The following is a 23620-nucleotide window of genomic DNA, read 5'->3' on the forward strand; positions in this document are numbered from 1 at the left end:
GGGTCTATAATGGATATGTTAAAGGAAGAATTCAGCAATAGGGTCTGTAAATCCCTAATCGAAAATTGAGTATAATTACTCCAGCCTGAATATTCCTCTAACTCGGGGATAGAAGGAAAATTTAGTTTTTTAGCAGTAGCCAATCCAAAGCATGTCGTTTGTGAAATAGTAGAATTCAAAAACAAAATCTGATTAGGGATGAGACATGCACGGTGCAAAGCCTCAGCGCCTTGTAACTGCCAGTCCTTAGAACCCCAAACTGATTTTAGGTCAATTATTTCCTTCCATACTTCATAACCGCCAATAGCCAGCTGATCAAGAAAGGACTTCGAATACAATAGTTTTGTATCGGTAAGTCTAACCTTGGACATAGGCTTCTGTGTCATTTTGAAATAAAAGGACTCGGGATTAGACTGATTGAAGTCAGTAAAATATGTGTACTTTTTCAAAAAAGTACTTGAACTGCCTTGTATAGGAGCCGGACAATGCTCCCATTGTGTATAATTCACAGTATTCCTTCTGGATGTTGTTTTATGTAAGAAGTGATTGCCAAAATGTTGAAAGCAAAATAAATCACCATAATTAGCAGATTCTAAATATAAATCTTCAGCATCAAAGGCAGCATAGTATTTCAAATAAAAAAATAAAGACTCTACGGCCTGAACATCCCAATCATCAGAACGTATGTTTTGCTTCACCACATCCCCCATATTAACTCTAAGCACGTTAGGGACATTAACAACTTCCGTAGGGCCATGAATTTGAAATCGAACGGCATCCCACACGATCCCATCAAGGACAGGCCAAGCAGTGATGTTAACAAATGTTAAGTCTCTTCTCAGTCTATGTGCAGAATGCGATGAGGAAAGGGGGGCCAAAGTTCCATTGAGATGGCAAATGCATGTTCTTTCCTCGACATAGTGTCCATTTACCAATCGGAAAAAATAAAACACAAAACCAATTGACATAAAAAGATAAATCGAAAAAAGCACCAGCCAAATATATGTCCAAGGGGGAATCAAAAATGTTTTTTGAATAAGGTAGCATAAACTGCAAAACGAGAGGGTTTCTTCGAGGCAAGGGAAACAGAGTCAAATGAAAATCTGGATTCCGTGGCTAAACGTGCTTGCAGGTCAGGCATGGACAAATCAGTGGGATATGTATAGTCTATTTCATTTTGATCTGCACCTGGCAAAGTACACAATAAAGGACTGGAAATCGCAGGTAATTCAATGGCCACTTCAGATTCATGATTAAAAGCAGTGGGCACAACTGAATTTCTCACAATGGAAGGACAGGAAACTGCTGGTGTCATACTAAGAAGAATCGGCCACTCTGTGTATCTTGACATTGTCAATTGAAATAAACCTGTTTTCCTTACGACCAGGAAGCGGTGGTAAAATGACTGTTCTTGTGCCCTTCACTCCAAGGACTGGAACCGGAGCTCGATAGGACGGACCAAATTCTTTTTTGTTATCGATCTTCTCACGAACCAGTTCTCCAACTTGGGGTAGCCAGCCGACTACCGGGATCTGCAACGCAACATCCGACGTGGAGGGCAAATGTTCCTTTGCAAGACCGTCTCTGGTCTTTTGTAGATTCTGTAAAACATTGCAATGTTCATCTGCGTCAAAGGAAGTGGCGCGAACCACACAGTCTAGACCGTCAAGGTCAGGGACGTACATCTTGATGCCAAAGAGCATTTCGTATGGGGTCCGCCCACCCAGAGACCTTCTAGGGAGATTATTAAGCGCATGCTGCACGCCATTGAGATGGGTCAGCCAGTTTCTGCCAGTGCCTATAACTCGAGCTGTCAAAGATTGCTTTAAATCACGGTTCATTCGCTCCACTACACTGTTACCCTCAGGTCTGTAGGGAGACGAAAACTTGACTTGGACCCCCAACGAAGTCATGGCATCCTTATACGCCTTAGAGGCGAAAGCCGGACCCTGATCCGAATGGAAGATACCACAGGCAAAAATCCCTACAAAGACACGCAAATCTCTAATGACAGTCCGTGAATCAGCGCTGCGATGGGGCCATACCCACACAAAGCGTGTGCATGAGTCAACTGCTACTAAGATGTACTTATACGCAGTATCAGATGAAAAAGGACCGCAGTGATCCAAATAAACACAACCTAGTGGTTTATTAGAAATGTACAACTGTGTCTGTGGCGGACGCGTGGCAGTTGAAGGTTTAATCTGCTGGCAAATGTCACAAAGAAGGACATAATCACGCGTCTGTTTGTACAGTCCCCGCCACCAGAAGCGTTGTTGTAATTGACTTACAATGGCCGAGACGCCCGCATGCGCAGACGCTACACCTTCATGTGCCGCTGTAATCAAGTCAGCTCTGCGATCCGAGTTGGGAATTAAACGTTCTCCAACATCAGGAATTTTCACAAAAGGAACCTTTTCGGGACTTAAGTGGTATGTGTACTTCGAAGGGAATCCAGTAGGATGTTTACCTCCCTTCTCAGTGGCAGCAACAGCCGCCAAGATTTCACTATCAATCTTAGTTTTGGACCTAGTAACTGCTGCAACCAAGTATGTAGATACTGCTGATTTCGCCGCCTCATCAGCAAGCGAGTTACCAACAGCGTGAACCCCAATACGCTGGTGGCCAAGAGTATGACTCACATAAACGAGCGGCAACTTAGCCTTAAGTTCCGCCACTCGAACCCAGATCATCTTGTGTTTTATTGTGCTACCCTTGGAATCACGAAATTCATTCTGAATCCAAAAGAACAAGTTTTCATTGTAAGACTGGACACAGTAATAAGAATCACTCACAATAAGAGTAGTAACACTAGGATCAGCGTACTCCAACGCTAGTAAGAGAGCACGAAGCTCTGCCAATTGTGCGGTGCAATCGCCCAGTGGCAACGTGTGCACTTCCCTGGAAACGAACTCATCGTTCAACATTGCACCGACCACAATGGCGCATGCGGAAACGTAGGCGTGTTTAGAGCCATGCGCAACCTGCGCCGAACCATCAGTGTATATGATGCAATGGAAGTCCTCCAAAGGTCGCATAGCCAGAGGAGCAGGGTGAATGAACTCATTCTGCAAGAACTCTTGCGACCGTAATGAGGCGTCAAAAATAAACGTGACATCCGTGGACGTCAAGGACGCAGCCCATTGTATCCACCGAGGGTGCAAAGCTTTTGAATTTGGTACACTGGCTTTCGTGACTGCCTCCAAATGAGGACAGGGTGTGACAACCAACATGCGTTTCACCTGTGACAGAGCTCGTTCTTTAAGAATCGCCATCTGCACAGCTGTTAAAACCTTTTCCACAGTGGGAAACCGCATTTCAGCCGAAGTGTACAAGTGCGACTTGTAAGCAATAGGTACTGTGTCTCCTTCATTAAAAGTGAGGTACGTGAAACCCACTGTCCCAGGGACAATCCTTATCACCAGGTTTGTGTGGTTATCATGAGTCAGTAAGAATTTAGAAGCGAGCAGATCAGCCTGCAAGGACTGCAAGATGGCTGAGTGCTCAGGCAGCCAGCATAATTTGGAATAAAGAGGTTGTATCAGAGCATACAGAAGCTTGATACGCTGGGCATATTCCGGAATGTATGTCCTTCCGAAATTTAAAAAGCCCAGTAAAGACTGTAATTTTGTCAGTGTTGTAGGAGCGCGCAACTGAGCGCATTTCTCCAAGAAGTGAGGAGCCAATCCTCTACCTTCATTGTTGAGCTCATAGCCCAGGAACAACACAGTGTACTCAGCAATGTGCGATTTTGCAAAGTTAAATTTGTTAACATGTCAGCAAAGTTACAAATAATTGAATTTACCCGACACAGATGCATCCAAATTTCGTCGTCTGTGAGATAGATGTCATCCACATACGAGCAAGCATCTGGGTTGATACTCTCCAAAAGGGAGACTATACGTGCGGTAAAAATACCTGGACTATTCTTATAACCCATTGGGAGACGCCGGAATTGGTTTTGGACCCCAGCGCATGTAAAACTGGTCCATTGGGAGCTTAAGCCACCCAATCTATGGGCATAGAAACCGTTGGAAATGTCAAGCGTTGTTTTAAAACACTTACGCACTAGACTATCCACTAGGGCAGAGCCGTGAGTATTCTGTACTGCACAGTTACGGCAATGCGAGTTCAAATGCCGGTAATCCAATATCAAACGATATGAACCGTCAGGTTTGGTCACAGTAAAAAGAGGGTTATTCATCGGTGACACACATGTTTCAATAACTCCCTGATATTCCAATTGTTCAAGGATTTCCGCGATGGAAGATTTTGCTTCACGCCATAGGGGATATTGAGGTTGAGGCTGCGGCTGAGACCGCAACGGAATTTTGTGGCAAGGCGACAATTTATCCCAACCACATTGGTTACGGTACAGAGCCGGTGCGAGAGCCCGAGCCCACTCTTCTGCAAAATGCTGCGCATGCTCTTTTGAGACAGTGTTAGCGAAGCTGGGAAGGATTACCTCCTCCCCTCGCGGCGCCGCGAGCACAAAAGGTGGGGGCCAGTCAGCCTCCAAAAGCAAAATATCATATGTAGACGAAAGATTTTCCCAAAACACCCCTTTTACAGTACGCTGTATGTCACCTTCAATTAACAGGACAATTTCATAAAGTCGCTCAGGGGGAGCAAGTCTCGTGTCTGCCGTCTCAATTACAACATAGACATCAGTCGCTGTCACCCTCAGTAGTGGACGCAGCGCCTCTCTGACTATGGTAATCTCCGCCGCGCTGTCCAGCAAGGTCAGAGCCCACGTCAGATTCCGAAGCCGCGTTCTCACTATCTGTGGCATATCGATGCGCTGTTAAGGCTGCGACTTTCTTTTTCGCAAACTGCGGTCTCTTTGGCGTAGAATCCTCCTGCTTCCCTGCGCCTTCTGTCTGGCAGGGCTGGCCACGTCCTTGTTGGCCACCACGTCCCCGTCCGCCTCCTCCTCCACCGGTCTTCGGGGCCGATGAGTCCTGAAAGGAACGAGGAGAGCGTTGATCAGAAACCTGAAATCGATCAGGTGATTTAATCATCGCGCGATCGCGCAAATCATAAACTTTCTCAGCCGGCGCAGGGACCTGTGATGCAGGATATGATTCCTGAGTCTGCTGTTGTTGCTTCCCCTGTTTCTGTTTCTGAGGCCAATTCTGTTTTTTGGACTTGGGTTGTACATCTGCCGCAGCAGATTGCACTTGTGGTTGTTTCTTCTCCTTAACCGCAAAGTACTTCAAACCCTTACTTGTGCGACCGATTGTTTTATAAGCGGCCACCACAATCTTCGCCAACTGGCGGGGCTTTTCGGCATTGGGTAACGACGCCAAGGCATTAAAAAACCTGGAAGTTCACAGCATCTCCCTTGATGTTGGAGAGTATGAGATCACTTACAATCTCAAAAGAACCGCACAGGCGCATACCCAATTCAACGGCTGCCTCTGGACCGTGATCATCCTGAACACGTTTTATGATCGTAGGCAGTACAGCCATAGATGGGGTGCCGAAACACCTCGCATAAACAGCAGCAAAAGTTTTACCCCAACTTTCACAGTCAACGAGTTCGGGAGTGATATCCTTAGGTAAAGTAATCGTCAACATTCTATGTTTATCAGCAGGAGTAGAATTTGGAAACACGGCTTCCAGTTGGTCAAATTTCTCGGCCAGCCAAAAAGGAAAATCATCCTTATTATCAGGGCGTTGACCAAAAACCGAATTTACCATAACCGGATTGAGCCGTAAACCACCACGTTCCGTTTAAACGGCCGGACCCCCCGGGGGACCACCCGGTAGATGTCGACCAATGTATTGCACTAATGCACGAATCACGGCAATTGAGACAACGTGTAGTCTGCGAATATCAGCAAGGGGACAAGCGCCGTGATTCGGGTGCGGGGTGAAGCCACCCAAAGCAGGCCAATTTGTACCTGGAATGGAAAGTGGACCTAACCTCGCATCGGACAAAGAGTGGGGGAGGGCGCCATCAAACCAAACGCGATGCTGCCAATGATCAATAGGTATTTCCAGTGCCCTGTACGGGGTGTATTCAGCCGGAACAGGGGAGGGTGTGTAGGTGTGGAACACACCAGAATTTGCGACCACTGCCGGAAACGTTACCCATGAATAAAACAGTTCGAACGGGTACGCCGGATCCGCACACACCACTAAAATCACAGCCATGCCCTCCAACGGGACCTGGTATGTCTGTAGATGGGTGCGCACCGCAATGCGACTATGCTGCGCAATGGCCACAGCCACAGCCATGATTCCACCGGAACTACTGAAAAACAAAGTGAACTTTGTAGCACAACTGGGTAGTAATTCAAGGAAACCGTTTAGAAAGAATCAAGCTTGAAAAAAGACCTATTTCAAAAAACAGGTAGGTTTCACCGACACCACCGTTTTCCGGAAACGACAGTGAAGGGGTTAAGGTTTGAATGATATACTACTCGAGTGCCATGATATACGACCACCAACGTACGGGCGCAATGTAGCAGGGTTTCTGTTCTCCCACAGAACTGTGCACAGAGGATTGGAACCTCAGCGAATTAGGGTGACCCAAAACTCACCTCAGTACCCAACAAACCCCTTACCGAGCTAGCTACAGTGTCTCATTGGTCATAACCAACTCCCAATGTTTAGACAAACCAGAACATGAACTCACCAACCTCAGGTTACGTGGAACACATGAGCACTCTTTCGTTATACATTCATTTCAAACCAGAACATGGAGTAAAGAAGAACACGTGAGCATTTGAAATGTTTATTTACTAATGCCGTCTTCTCAGGCGCAGTATCTTAGATAATACAAGTAAACATATTATCAACAACAAAGCTACAAGCATAGTTACTAGTCCATAGAAAGCGAACAGTGACAGCATGTTACCATGCTGTAAATTAATAAGGGTTAACAACACTTATTTCTCACCCTCCTTAACTCGCATATTATATTAATAGCTAAGAAGGTCTCTTTGGGTTGAATTAGGGCGGGTCCATACCTCAGTGTCCTAGAATGAAGGGATCACATCAGCATACACCAGCTCTCTCTGCATGCGAACCGCATCAAGTGTGTTTGTGCCTCAAGCAAAGCAATATAAAAACCCGCCTCAAGCCCAAAGTTGGCAGAAGCTGCACTTATGTTATGTCTATAAAGGCGCGAAGATCAGACCTCATAACAATTCTGCATCGTGTTGTTCCTGAGGCTTCAGCACTCTATGTGCAGACATAGTTTATTAAGCAAAGCTGATATCAGAGTAATAACATATTATTCTCAAGTAAACCACAACGAACTACTAGGTTGAAAGCTAAATCAACAATTAAGTGTTGTGTGCAGAAGCAGCAAAAGGAAAAAATGGCGTTTAAACATTTAATGAGCCTATGCTAACTTAACACATTATAAAGATATACAGCAGCTATATGACAGCATCATGTCCACACTTCATCTGATATCTAATGATTCAAGTCTTTTTCCCACGTGCCTCTCTAGTCGAGTAGGGGTGGTTGGGATGAGATTTCTGTATAGCGAAGATTTGAGCTGTTGGTGGCAACCAGCATTTCAAACGGGCCGAAATTTTCAGGTTCATGTGGGAAGTCAGAAGTAAATCTCTTACAGGTCAGTTTAATTTTTATAAAATAGTTATTGATCCAGTGGTGAGGTCGGGTGGTGTGTGATCATATTGTCCTCTGTAACACATATATTGTTCTTGTAGTGGTCTCTGCATTTAGTTAAATTGAGTCTATGGAGTTGAGTGATTGCTTTGTCCTCCACCATCATACTTAAAGTACTGTCAAATTTGTTTTTTTGCTAGATCCTGTCCCACTTCCATATTGTGCACTGCACTGTTTATTTCAACATAGAGGTGAATACTTTGGACCAGAGAGTCACATTCAGTGGTGTGGCTGAGCAATGTTTCTCTCCACCGCTAAATGAGAAAGCATTTAGGGCGCTTTAGCCAGTAATGCGCAAAATGGGTTTGGGCACTTAAATAAGGAATGCCATGTCTGGTAGAGCAAAACCTCCCCGATAATCTAGTAGCATTAGTGTAGTTCAAGCTATTCTTGGCTGTTTGGTCACTCGGGTCAAATGGATGAGCAAGAAGTTTGAGTTTTTTTAATTAATGTTTAGTCAGTGTAATGGGTATATTGATGTAGTATAGGAACCTCGGCAACACCACCATTTTTATGAGGCCAATATATTCTGCTATGGAAAGTGGCAGCCTCAGCCATCTGGTTATTTGGTCTTCAAGTTTCTACTTGTCCCTTCCATTGTTCCGGGACAGTGTTTCAGTGCTGTCTGAACTGACCCACACCCCTGGATATTTTGTGGGGGAGTCCAACCAGGTCAGCAGATATTTTAGGTCGAACCTGGTAGTTTTCACTGTAAGTAGAAATATTGTCTACTTTCCCAAATTAATGGAGAGGCCAGACAGCTGTCCACATTTGATACATTCTATTAATAAAGTATGGAGTCCTTCTGGCAAACTTCTCACATACAGCGTAATGTCATCCACATAGAGTGACTTTAGACAGGGCCTGGCACCGAACCTCTGAGAGTATTGACCATGTCTCTGTCAAAGAGTGGCGGCGAGGGGTTCTAGCGCTATGGCAAAAAGAATGGGAGTAAGTAGGCACCAATGTCTCATCCCTCCGTTTATCGCAATAGGTGCAGAAATCTGACCATTAAAGTACAGTCCTGCAACAGGTTTCATGTACAGTAGTTGAATCAATTGCAGGAAGGGGCAGGGGATTACCAATTCTTGTAGTGTAATCCTCAGATATTCCCATTCAAGGGGGTCAAAAGCCTTCAGGGAATTGAAAAAAACTGCCATACCCTGTTTCCGGATCTATTTGATGGATAAGTGCAAATAGTGTGCAAAGGTTATGCATGGTGGATCCTCTTGGCACAAATCCTGATTGATCATGAAGCACTGATTTTGGCAGCAGGCATAAGAGTCAGTTTGCAGTGACCTTAGCTAGCATCGCAGTTTATCAGTGACGGTGGTCTGTTAGCGTCACAGTCAGTAGCAGTCTCATTGTGCTTAAGCAAAGTGAATAATATAGCCTTATAGCCCGCCGTAGCGGGCTATACCGGCTTTTAAAGGCCCGCTGAATCGTTAAAGGCCCGAGCCGAAAGCAAGGAACTTTAACGAAACAGCGGGACTTTAATAGCCGTATAGCCCTGCTACGAAGGGCTATAAGGCTATTAGAACATTCTGCCACTGGAGGGCAGAATGTTCTAACAAATTAAACAAAGGGTTCTCGAAGCTCGAGGGCATATAAATCCCCTCGAACTTCGAGAAGCCTTTGTAGAACATTGGAATATTGCGCTGCGGGCCTTTACCGACCCGTAGAAGCAGGGAGCACTCCATTGTCTGCAATGGAGCTCCCAACATTCCAATGTTCTAATATAGTTTCTAGCATTGAGTCCAGTAATTCACCCTTCTCGAGAGATTCTCCATATACTGATAGCAGTTGTGGTGCCAGTAGGTCAACATATAGTTTGTATATTTCAACTGGGAGGTCGCCCGAGCATGGTGCTTTATTGTTAGGTAGTTCCTTGAAGGCATCACTGATTTTGCCCAAAGTTATGGGGCAGGCTATGAATTACCTCTGGGCTGTCTAATTCACAGAGAACATGTAGAGCATCATCTACGTGCAAAGTTCGTTTTGGGAATCCTTGGTAAAGTTCTTTGGAAAACTTTGCAAAGTCTCAAAGGTTTACATTTGCTCCACATACTCATAAAGAATTGTGACTTTTGTCACAAATGGTGTCACAAAAAAGAACTTGTAGAAAAAATGTCTCTATACATTTGTCATATTTCTTTGAAAAACTGTGAGAGATTCACAAAGACAAAGTCTGCATGCAATTTCCATCTTTGATGGGCTTGAGTGAAAATTATCTCACCTGTATAGCGTGGTAGATTTAGGATGAGTCTCTTCCGTGCTCAATGTTGGAGGTTGTCCATATTTCCCCTGACACATGATCAAATCTTTCTTCTGTACCTTGCATTCTGTCTACTCAGGCTTGGGTCGCCTCTGAAATCTCTGTTGGATGTTTTCTCCTCAGGTAAGATTGAACTCCATGGCAGCCATTACAGACTCCATCAGACCACAGGATTGGGAGTAACTGGACCATACTCCTTTGTGTCTGTGCCATTATACCTGACTACGATGGACAAGCACCTAGTCAAGCATGAGGGCCTGATGCCTTTGGGGGCTTGTAGGAGTCACAGATGGTGTGGAAATCTTCTGAATGAATTATCATATCTGATTTGGGGGCTATGAATATGGGCATTCTGGGCCTGGGAATGTTTTAATTTGTGGTAAGTTTTATAGCGCATTTCTGGGTATACATGAGTTCCAAGGGTATATGTATCTCGTCCGAAAGAGGTTGGATGCTTGGCCTATCAGTCTGATGTCATATATTGTTGTCTAAATGCATATGTGGGGTTATGGTGGTAAGTATAGCTATTCAAAGTTAGGAAGGCTACCCATGTTGCATGTGTCTGCAAACCACTGGTTCACCAATGCTCCTTGAGAAGGTCTGCACGGCTCCTATGGAAATGCTCCTCCCTTCTCACAGGCTGCTCCTTTATGTCTCTGTGGCCATAGATGGCAAAGCTACTCCCATCACTGAACCATGGCGCCCCCTTCTCCTAGCGTCCAGAGGGCTCTGTAGTCCAATGTCAGACCTGCTCGTTAATGGTTTACCATCAACAATCTCTGACAGTCCTGCCAACCAAATATATTACCTTCCACAGAGCCAACAATGCGACAAGCGTCTGCCCACTGACCTCTCAATTTATATACTGTTAATATGTATATAACAAATTACCTGTTTCCTCACTAGTCTTCTTCCGATGTACTTCTGCATCCAGTCCAATCTCACAGTCACCCAGATGTTCCTGAAGTCTTTCCACTGCCAAAAAACATTGCTTTTATATTATCTTCCCCTCACGACAGATGCTGCATCACCAAGCACCTGCCCCACTTCTCTTTTCCCCCAATTTACAAGCACTTCTCTGCCTTTCAGTCTCTATATTCCTCTGCGGTCTCACCTATGCTTTCTTGCCCTTTTCAGCGATGCCCCCTCCTTAGGCTCTATCCCCCTCTACCTCTACCACTGCCCCTTTATTCCTACTGCCCTGTACTGCTCTTGCTCCAAGTACTCCTCTGCTTCGCTCTGCTTCGCTCTACTTCTTTGCTGCTCTTCCCCTGTAACCAACACCTTCCTTTCTTTCTCAGCCTCTTTATGTTCTCCTCCACAGCCTCTGCACCGCCCCTTCACTAAGGTGCTCTCTGCTCTCTTTTTTGCATCCCTCCGCCTCCCTCTTCTGGGCACCTCACCAGATTCTGCTGTGTCGCCACCTACATAGGTTTGATGCCAGCAGCGAGAAAGTCATACAGATGGGTAGCACTGCAGCGGCTTGAGCAGGCATATTCAGGGCCAACCCCTGCACCTCCTTCATACCCTGTAACTTCCTTCTGCAAGGAGGGGGAGTTCTGTGACATGAATGCATGCAGCTGTCCATGCTATGGCCAAGACTCCTACATATGAGCAGGGATGAGTGCTAGAGGATTCTGCAAATGGTGTGTATACAATGAAATGCTATGCATTTGTGATGATCCCTGGCCTGCTTACGATGGACTTGTTGTCACTCTTTGTATGCTCCCACTTTTCTGTCACTGTTATTTTCTAGTGCCGTCATTAAATGTAGACTGAAGTCTCCAATGCCAGAACGCCAAATCGATTATATTGAAACATATTCTCAGGGATGGGCATTTGTTTTTGCTGCTCTACCAGAAGCTAAAGGAGTTTCTCCCTGGCAGTGGGTACAGTACCTTATGAACTACTTTAAAAGCCCTTGTATTTAGTGTCTCAAATCATGGCCTGATATGGTAGAGTGTAGTTCTTTTGTATTTCACATTCCCCTGGTGGAGTCGTTTTTTTGGGCTACGTACACGTGCGCTGTGTTCCATTCACTTATTACTTACGTGTAAGGAGTGAGCAATTTTAGGCTGCATCATATATTCATAATTATATTTTTTGTTTTATTTTTGTTCTCGTGGTAATTAATTTCAGTATGATGTATATTTTCAAAAAACATTTTATTTATTACAAAGGATACCTTATTGTCACAAAGTAGCATAGAGAGTGGGGGTAGTGGTGCATGCTCCGTTTTTTGTAACAATTATTAAGGAAATAACTTCAAGATGGCCACACTCAAAATGTTATAATGCTGTTAACTTGCATCAAGGTACTTGTTTTTCTTTCTGTGCATTAAAAAGCCTGAGAATGTGTCAATAGATGTTTCCTAAAGCAAGCATGTATTCCTAAATCAGACTGCATGACGAAGTTTATTTAACTTAAAGCATATGTTCTGAATTTGTCAAAATTAGAATGGGTGTGGATGTTTATCTTTCCTTTCTATATTAGTTAGTAATTAGGTGTGCTTTATATTTCCTCTGCCCCACATGTTTTTTTTTTTAGAGTTTTATATAGCGTGAACTAGACCCGAAGAAATCAGGTATCAGAGCCCTTTACATAGCACCAGTTTCGTTACAAGAGGACACATTCATTTTTGTTAGCCTTGGGGAGATTAAGTGATTTGCCCAGAATCACAGGATGTTGAGTGTCGTTGCCGAGACTCGAACCCAGTTCCCCAGCTTTGACGTCGACCGCTCTAGCCGTAAGGCTATATCCTCTCCCCAATTTACTTCCCATTATCCTTATTTTTGGAGGGGTTTAATTTTCCTCGTACTCCAGGCTTTTCCTGTACATAATATTTCAAAACCCTGGCTGCACGAATACATGCTGGCATTGTGTGCTTTTTCACAAAGCTGGAAGAAATGCAAATATTTAAAAGAAAATTAAAGAAACATGTGGTAACTCTTCCAATACCTTCTCCATTCTGGAAGGTGGCACCTTTTGCCTCTGTCGCTACTACATCCTGCCCATAAACATAATGACAAGGACCCCCATAAAGGCTCCACTTATGTATCCAGACATCAGTTTTTCAATTGTATTTAAAACCCATAGAGACAGGTGTAAATCAAAGCTCCAGCCTATTTGGGTTTTTTTTCTACACAAAAACATGCAAAGCTATCCATACAGTCCCATGACACACAATTCAATGGCACACATTTCCAATCCACACCACATAATTCAACACCAAACCACATAAATCAACTCAACAAAACAATTGCAATTCACACCACATACATCCAATCAACACCACAAAATGCCACTTCATGCCATTAAATTCAACAGCACACCACATAGTTAACCTCCAATACATGCGACTCCACAACACAAAATACCATTCCATATAATTGCACTCCATAACACATAATCCCACTGCACATAATTCCATTACACTCAATATTTCATAATTACTATCCACATAATTACACATCCCACCATGCCACATAAATCCACTACACAAATCCCTTCCACACCACACACTTCCACAACTAACTAATCCAATCCAACCCACATAATTCCACTACACCACACACATATACTCTATAACACATAGGTGAAATACATTATCAGTTAAATATGCCAATAGCTCTAACTCAAACAGGTGCGAGACCTATTGAATTTCTAATGCTTGTTCTAAAAGTGCCATCAATTTAGGCATTGTTCTCTCACACTGCACACACTGTACTCATTAATAGCAGTACATCTCGGACGGTTTTCAGGGGGAGGGAGCACTTGCATAAATCTGGTGATTGCCCACAAAAAGTTTGTTGGCTTCCATATATCAGCGTCACAGAAACCTGCGCCTGAAAGAAGAGTTGCTCACAAAATTTCTGCCATACTGGCTGATCTTTCTGTGATCTAAATACAATCGACCAGTACAAAGTTCCTGAATCAGGAATGCAAATATACACTTGTAAATTTAGAGATCTGCACACTTAATTTGAACTTTTGTGAATCTGACCAAAGCAATCACCCAGTCCTGGAATATTAACCAAAACTATTTTGTTTAATTGCTAGTATTTTTTGAGCCACACTAAAGAAAACCTCATACATAAGTAGCCAATACATAAAGGAATAAACCAAACATCCCAGACTGCATTGTTGTTCACTTAAAAGCCAGGACTGACTAAAGGTGCCATACCTCATTCTTAGCATCTATTAGACACCTCGTTCTATCAAAAACATGCCAAGCTTGGGTTAATGCTTTGTGTACAGTAATAATACATTAAAATGTACTCTTGATTGCTGCTGGAAACATCACGGCGACGTCCCCAAAAGTATAACCACGTACAGAGGCTTTTCTTTTTAGTGTTTACAGTTTAATTGCACTTCCCATACTCTTTATTAGCTGAGAGCAGTCCCTCGCCAGTGAGGGACTGATGGTGCCCTGCTGTCTTGTTTCTATCCTCATTTACAATGATTATCTTATCAGGCCAGCCAGGCAAAGGGTGGAGCAACTATAATTTCAAAGCGGGATTAGGTTGAAATAACGAGGTCACCAAGTTGTGGTTGCTGTGGCAACACACATCCGAGAAGATGGGATGCTGCTTTGTGGAGAGAGTCTATTCTCTCCCTGCACAATTGGCCCCTCCTCCCTTCAAAGGCCCACCACCCACACTGCACTAGTACAATAGGACCGCTTTCACCTGAGACGCCATCTCCACACCGGAGGCACCTTCTAGAAATGCAGCCCAGTGAATGCAAATCCACGTAGTGCGCTTTCCTTTATTCTGTGTTGTATAAGGATGCAGCAGCAAACTATCCACAATGACATTCGAGTAAACAGAAATACCGGAAGTTCCTTTTTCGAATTTTTCACGCATTGAGAATTGGTGATTTTAGATTCTTTAACTGACAAACCTTTGTTTCGGTGCCTGTATCGAAAGCAAGAGAGAAATACATATTTAGCTAAGCAATTTTAGCTGTGCTAAATATGCTCTAATGAATTGTAAGACATAAATAACATTGTTATACAAAAATATCGTGCCTCAATATCGCCTAAAAAATATTGTGAGGGTAAGTGCATATAGTATAGGTATGCGTACTATACTTAAACCCAGATAGCGTACCATGACAATGTACATCTCTTCAAGGTACGTAGACGTGAAGTTAATAATAGTCTATCAATGCTTGCTTACATGTGATTACGTAACAATATTTTTGTACTCGACATATGAGCCACAATATTTTAATAATGATATTTGCCTGTGTTATTCTGCTTTACAACCCTATGTACAGCAAAAACCTGTTCATTAATATGCGAAGTCTCGTTACCGCTTTTCATCCACCAAGTAGTAGTAAACAGTAGCTGATTTATTATGCCACGCTTTTGCTCGTTCTGAAGATTACTGGTAAGTAATCCAGTCATTACCTCTTACTCTTCCTCGTCCCATTCCATACAGTATGAGGTTATGCCCAAGCAAAAGCAATGGCACCAGAAAGGTTTGCAGAAAAGGATGTTATGAAACACACTTACAATACAACAGACACATTACATTGTGAGAAGCTGCTTTACAGGGAATACTGGAACTCATTTCGTTGTGCGAAATTAAGTCTGTAATTGGAAATTAATGTTGAGGGAGAAGCCTGTCGTGCCTTGAGAATGGCACTAGGACCCTGAGGCACAGGATGGGGGACAAGGACACCGGACACCACATCCTGTGTGGGGAGGGGACCAGGGGTCACTCAGGAACAGGACCTCGTAGCAAGAGGTCGGTGGCAGCGAGTGGCGACCATCGTGTAATGATAAAGAGCAAATAAAGAGATCGTGATAATCCCTACCGTTTCCTGTGTCTCTTTGGTCAGGGAACACGACATCTGGCGACGAGGCGACGCACCCATCTGCGTGCTCATCGACGAAAACGGCGATTTTACACCAGGAGCCCACCCTGGATCGCAGTGTGCCCAGGAGAAGAAGAAGACTGCCCAAAGCGCCACCAAAAGGAGAACAGCGACGTGGGAGCCCACCCCAACCGCCGCGAGAGAAGAACAGACTCTGCCGGTAAGCGCCGTGCAAAGAACAGCGCGAAGTTTAAAAGACTGGCCCGAGCTCACGCGAGAGTCTCGGTGGCCATTTTGAGGTCAGGCGCGAGGGCCAATGAGAAAGCAGCATCGCGCGGGCGGCCATTTTGAAGTCAGGCAATAGCGCGATTGGCTGCGAAGTCTCGCAAGACTCTCGGCGGCCATTTTGAAGTCAGGCACGGGAGCCAATCAGCAGACAGGAAAATCGGGTGGCCATTTTGAGGTCAGGAAACGCCGAAAATAGCAGAAAAACACTGATTTCAACAAGAAAAAGACACAACAAGCACAGGCAAAGTCAAGACAAGATATAAATAAAGAACTGGAAGTAAAAGAAAGAGAAAAACATAGAAACATACAAGAGATACCTGAAAATTAAAAGAAAAGGTAGATAATAGCAACAAAAGAAGGAATAAAAGAAGAAATGGCAGACCCGAAACCAAGCGCACAATATAGAAGACCGCTACCATTCAGCCTTTCTGAACCATAAACAGGTATTAGATGGGAAAAGTGGATAAGGCGATTTGAAAATTATACGGAGGCCACGGATGTCACAGATGCAAAGATGAGAGGTCTATTTGTAAACCTAGTGGGAGATGAAGTGGAGGACCTAATGGTAACGCTGCCGAAAGAAGAGATTGCCACCTACGACCAACTAAAGAAGTGTTTGACGGATAAATGTGATCCACAGAGAAACGTTGACTTTGAACGCTACACCTTCATGATTGCGTTCCAACAAGCAGAAGAGTCTCTGGATGACTTCGCAACCAGATTGCGGAAGCTAGTGACTCATTGCGCTTTTGACCAATTTGACAATGAACAGGCAATAAGATTGCGCATCATCGAAGGCTGTCGTTACATCGCTTTTCGCACAAAGATCCTAAAAGAACCGATATCACTAGAAAACATTCTGGCATTAGGGAGGGCTGAAGCCCGAGCAACGGCACATGCAAGCGAAATGGAACGTGGCAAAGGACGAGGAACAGAACAGATTCAGCGAATGACGAACAACCGCTCAGGCAGCTGGAGAAAAGAAAAAAATGACCAAACAACGAAAAAACAAACAGAAGGAACTTGCTACAGGTGCGGACTAGAGTTCCCACACAGAGGCCCATGCCCGGCTTTCGGCCAGACCTGCAGGAAGTGCAACGGAGAGATCCCTATGCCAGTGTGTGCCAAGGGAGACAGTTCAGAAGTGACCGAGGAAGGCCGGGAAGAGCACGAATGCCGACCAACAGGCACATCAGACATGTCGAAACAGGGGCAAGAAGCTCATCAATAGAATCTGAGGAAGAGGAGGTAGAAGAAAAAACGGAACGACTGTACCTCATGACAGCAGAGTCCGAAACAGATGAGGAAGAGGATGAGGAAAGAATATGCCTGATAGACAAGAAAAAGATAAAGAAAACGGAGTCAGTGAACATCAAGGTCGGGCCACACGAAGCAGAATTTGTACTGGACAGCAACGTGCAACATCATGTGCGTCTCAGAATATGACAAGATGGAGGTAAAGCCAATTCTAAAACCATCTCGAGTAAGAGTATTCACGTGGGGAGCCAAAAGACCAGTAACTAACATGGGAAAATTCAAAGAAGAGCTGACATACAAAGACCAAAGAACAACTGAAGAGATACATGTACTGAAAGGAGACATCCCGGCACCATGCTTACTGAGCAACGTCACGGCACAAGTGATGGGCCTGATGGCAATGACATACAACATGTCAGAAAAGAACAACATTCTGAAAGAATACCCCAAGTTACTAAGAGGGCTAGGAAAACTAAGAGACCGACAAATAACGCTACACAATGACGAGACAGTGAGGCCAGTCGCACAGCACCACAGAAGAGTGCCAATACATCTGCAACCACAGGTAGCTGAAGAGATAGAAGCGCTACTAAAACAAGACATAATAGAACCAGCGGAAGGACCAACGCCATGGGTATCGCCAATTGTGGCTGTTCCAAAGAAAGACAGCTCAAAGATAAGGATATGTGTAGACATGAGGATACCAAACAAAGCCATTGAACGTGAACGACATCCCGGACCACATTTGGATGACATGATCAGCTGTCTCACAGGCACAAGGCGTTTTTCCAAATTGGACCTATGCAAAGGATACCACCAACTAGAACTGGATCCTCAGTCTCGGTACATCACAACGTTCTCCACCCATCTAGGTCTGTTCAGGTACAAACGTCTGAGTTTTGGAATTTCCTCAGCGGCAGAGATATTTCAAGAAACGATAAGACAGATAATAAGGCCAATAAAGAACAGTCTGAATTACAGTGATGACATTTTAGTGTTCGGTAAGTCAGATGAAGAGCATGACAAAGCTCTACGAGAAGTGTGCTCACACCTGGAGCAGTCTGGTTTGACACTAAATGAAGACAAATGCGAACTAGGGCGAAATGAACTGGTTTTCTTCGGCCACATCTTCTCCAGAAAAGGAATGAGTCCGGATCACAGCAAAGTGGAAACACTGGAAAAAGCAAAACAACCAACGGATGTAGCGGAAGTAAGGTCATTCCTTGGCCTAGCAAGCTACTGCGCAAGATACATCAGAGATTTTGCCACTGTAAGTGCACCACTGAGAGAATTAACAAAACAAGGGCAAAGCTTCCTGTGGACCACCGAATGCAGCAAAGCATTCGAAGAAATTAGACAAGCAGTAACAGCAGTGGATCATCTGGCCTATTTCGACCCGAGACTGTGCACTGAATTAACAGTAGACGCCAGCCCAGTGGGACTAGGAGCAATACTGGCGCAGCATCAACAAGGAAGGGACTCCCCAAGACAAATAGTGGCGTATGGAAGCAAGAGCTTGTCAGAGGTTGAAAAAGGATATTCGCAACCGGAAAAAGAATGCCTGGCAGTGGTGTGGGCCTGCGAACACTACCACATGTTCGTCTATGGGAAACCATTTACAATAATAACAGACCACCAGGCACTCACGACAATTTATGGAAACCCCAATGCAAAGATACCGCCCAGGATAGAACGATGGGGAATCAGGCTCATGGACTACAACTTCAAGATTGTTCACAAGCCAGGAAAAGAACACAATCCAGCTGACTATGCGTCGCGACACCCTCTGCCACAGGCCTCACAAGCAACAACGATGGCAGAAGAATACCTTAACTTTGCACTGAAACTCAGTACCCCAACGACAATCACATTGGAAGAACTGCAAAAGGAAACAAAACGAGATCGCACCATGCAGGAATCGATGAAGATCACCAAGCAGCAAAGATGGAGACATGTGAACAGCAGCAGCCACGTAGAAAAAGGGGTAGACAAAGAAGAACTATTAGCTTTCAAAAGGGTAAACGAAGAACTATCGGAATGCGGAAACGGAATAATGCTGAGAGGCACACGGATAGTGATGCCCAGAACACTGAGAAAAAGGACAGTAGAGCTGGCACATGAATCACACAGAGGAATTGTAGCAACCAAGAAGATGCTGCGGGAGAAGGTGTGGTTTCCGGGGCTAGACAACATGGTGGAAGAAATGGTGATGCGCTGCCACATCTGCCAAATAACAGGACCATCATCAAAGCCTGAACCACTGCAAATGTCTCCACTACCGAAAGCGGTGTGGACAGAACTGGCAGCAGACTTCTATGGGCCTTTGGAAACAGGAAGCTACCTGCTGGTGGTCATAGATGAATATTCGAGATTCCCAATAGTGAGACCAGTAGCATCAACGTCAGCAAATGCAACCCGGCCTGTACTGGATGATGTGTTCGCTGCGTGGGGCTCACCCCAGACACTAAAGACAGATAATGGCCCACCATTTTCCGGCGAGGAATTCAAGAAGTTCATGGTGTACCTAGGAATAAATCACCGGAGAATAACGCCGCTATGGCGACAGGCAAACGGCATGGCAGAACGGTTCATGGGAACAATAAAGAAGGCGATACAAAGAGCAAAACTGATGCAAATATCAAATGGGCAGGCCCTCTGTCAGGTACTAAGGGACTACCGCAACACACCTCACAGTTCCACGGGAAAATGCCCTGCAGAACTGGTACTAGGGCGCTCAAGCAGAACAAGACTGCCACAACTTGAGGAGGCAGAGCAAGCTGAACACCAGGACATCGCGACAAGAGACAAGGAACAGAAAGCGAAAATGAAGGCGTATGCAGACCAGAGAAAACACGCGACAGGAACAACAATCAAAGAAGGAGACACTGTGCTAGTAAGACAGAGACAAATAAAAAAATCAGACAGCGCATTTGCAAAGGAACCCCTGAGAGTGACTGAAGTCAAGGGGCCCATGATCACGGCATCAGTGGGCAGATATCACATCACACGGAACAGCTCCCACTTCAGAGAACTAAAAATAAAGGAAGAAGAGATGCCAAAGCAAGAACAGAGCAAAGACACTGCACCAATAGAACAACCAACTGACGTCAGCGAACAACGACCAAGAAGAGAGTGCAAAAAGACAAAGAGACTGATTACAGAGATGTAAAAGAAAAACAACAAGAGGACAAGCATGTGAAGGGAGGATAGATCTCCCCTGTGCAGATCTATCTCTATCTCTATCTCTCTCTCTCTCTCTCTCTCTCTCTCTTTTTGTTCACAACAAAGGGGGAGATGTCGTGCCTTGAGAATGGCACTAGGACCCTGAGGCACAGGGTGGGGGACAAGGGCACCGGACACCATATCCGGTGTGGGGAGGGGACCAGGGGTCACTCAGGAACAGGACCTCGGAGCAAGAGGTCGGGGGCAGCGAGTGGCGACCATCGTGTAATGATAAAGAGCAAATAAAAAGATCGTGATAATCCCTACCGTTTCCTGTGTCTCCTTGGTCAGGGAACACGACAAAGCCCATGTTGCAGCAGCACAAATGTCCATTAAAAGAAACCCCAACCCTTCTCCGTCCAAGGAGCTGCCATGTCCCTACTAGAACTGTCGAGAACCTCATCTGGATAATCTTTACCTGATTTTATATAGACCACGGAAATCACACACTTAAACCATCTTGCTAGAGTGGCTTTGGATGCCTTAAGACTTCTTCTCCAGGATCAAAGTTAACAAATAAGTTATCTGACTGCCTAACATTAGTTGTCCGTTTCAGAAATATTGACAAAGCATGTAAAACACCCAGGCTTGCTACTGCAGAGTCTGTAGAAGAAACATCAGAAAATGAGGGCAAATTATCTACAGCTCCCTGTGAAGAGAGAAAATACACTTAGGGAGAAAATTAGGACCCAAGGACAGATCTGCCCTAGCCTCAAAAAAAGTCAAATAAGAATAACAACACTGAAGGGAACCCAATTCACCCAGTCTCCTTGCAGATGTGATAGCAACGCGAGAAAATACCTTAAGAGTGAGAAACCTATCTGCTGCCTTATCCAAAGGTTCAAAAGGGGAACCTTGCAGAATAGACTTAACCATAGGTAGATCTAGAATCCAAGGTCTTATTAAATCAAAACTCTTGAAGTCAAGAGGCCAGCCCCTCAATCATGGAAACACTACCCCAACAAGATTGAAAGGCCTTCATGACTGACCACTACAGATTCAACATTGTTAAGTAGAAATCCGCTTTACAGTAAACCACTTATGAAAAGAAGCCCAATGGTGGTTATACAGTTTTTTAGTGGACTCTCTTCTGGAAGCCTCAATAGAAAGGGACACAGGCAGGGAAAGAACCTTCTTTAAAAGACCTTCACTTTCAACTTAGAAGCGGACAGCTGAAGATGAGCTAGGGTTAATGAAGACAGTTCTGGATGAGCTACAGGTGGAGGAGACATCGGGAAAACCCACTCCTTGTCTACTGCCAGAGATTGGAGAAGAGGGACAAGGTTCACCTTAGACAAAATGTCAGTATTAGAGTTAAGTTCCCCTCCTCCCATTGAACCTGGAGAAGACTCCCCACGCCCCAAATTAATGGAATTCGGGGAAAGCTTACAAAAGAACTCTTGGCCATTGCTGAAGAAGAGCATTGACTCCCGAAGCTTGACTGTTTGGATAACTCAAGAAGGACAGAGGAACCTGAGTATTCAAGTGATCCATAAATAAATTTGGGGTACCCATCTGAGACACACAGCCCAAAAAAGAAAGATTTTAAAAGCTGGAAAAAACTCTGCTCGGTTGATCTTCTTGGACATTCTAAGCACCCTAGATGAGGACAGATGAGATAGCAAGAAGATTCTTGTCTGCAAATAACATTATCTTCCATGCTATCTGGTTCAAGGAACGTCACTTTCTTCCAAACTGATGATTGATGTACACCATTACCACCACATTGTCTTTTTGGACAACCAGTGCCAACTCCAAAATCTGAGGGAGAACAAAATACAGAGCATACGGGCCACCATTAGCTCTCTCAATTGGTAGAGTGGAAAGACACCTGGTGAGAACAAAGGTTTTGAGTAGACATATCCTCCTGACCTACCCCCCATACTCGTCTGTTGGACATAGGTTACTCTCAGGAATGGTGGGAATCAAGAACACTCTTTCGTTATATTCTCATACCAGTCCACAACATGGGTGAAGAAAGAGACACGATAAAGTTTAAAATATTTATTTTAACGACGTGCTCTAAGATGCAGTATTTTTGCGAGCATAAGCAGACATATGATTAAAAATAATACAATCAGCATTGTTACAACTCCATAAAACACAAAAGGAGAAATCATATTATAATGATGGTGGGAACAGGTTATATAACACCTCATATGCCACCCTCCCTAGCTAGGAACTATGTTTTATAAAATATAAAAGGTCTCTTAGGCTTGAATAGGGGACCCCATACTTCCAAGTTCAGCAGAAGTGAATCACATCAGGATCTGCCATAGCTCTATGTCTCTCTGGAAACGGGCTTCCTTTCAGAGTGTCTAAACCATTCATGCATTGTGATATTAAAGACGCCAGGATTTCAGCTAGCTGCAGCTGCGTGCATGTTATGTCTAGTGCATGAGTCGATCAGCCCGAACATTGTTTTGATAACCTTGGAGGCTTCAGCTCTTACTGTTCAGGCTAAGGTTGAGCTGTAAGTCTAGGGACGTTGAAAACAAGCCATCTCATGTGAAGCAATTCACTTAGCCTAACTTACAACAACAGTTACATATAGTGTTGTGTGCAAAGTCAGCAAAAAGGTAAAATGGCGTTTAAACTTGTAATAAGCCTATGCTAACATAGCAATGTGCGCAAGTAAGGCCCAGCCCTCACTACAAGGGCTGGTAAATCAAATGCTGCTGGTGGGCTTGTAGCACTGGTTGTGCCTCCCACAGCAGCAGCCTGTAAAGTGTGTTTCAAGTCTACCATTGCAGAGCCTGTGTGTAGTCTGGTACTGCCATGTTGACTGGGCAAGTGCACCCACTTGCCAGGCCCTAAACCATCTCTTTTCTGCATATTAGTCACCCCTATGGTAGTCCCAAGGGCAGGGTGCATTGTAGGTAAAAGGTAGGAAATGCCCTGATGTGTGTGACCTGTTCTAATAGTGAATTACAGCCATTTTCATTTTTCACTATTGCAAGGCTACCTGTTCCCCATAGTCCAGAATAGGCAGTTTGATTATAACGTCTTATAATCCTAACTGACTCAGGGAACTAGATAGAAAATCAAGTTTAGTATGCCTGAACTCAGAATGGTAAAATACATCTTTTAGTGATGTTGGTTTTAACA

The sequence above is a fragment of the Lissotriton helveticus genome, chromosome 2_2 (genome assembly GCF_964261635.1).
Source record: "Lissotriton helveticus chromosome 2_2, aLisHel1.1, whole genome shotgun sequence".
In the NCBI taxonomy this organism is placed as follows: Eukaryota; Metazoa; Chordata; class Amphibia; order Caudata; family Salamandridae; genus Lissotriton; species Lissotriton helveticus.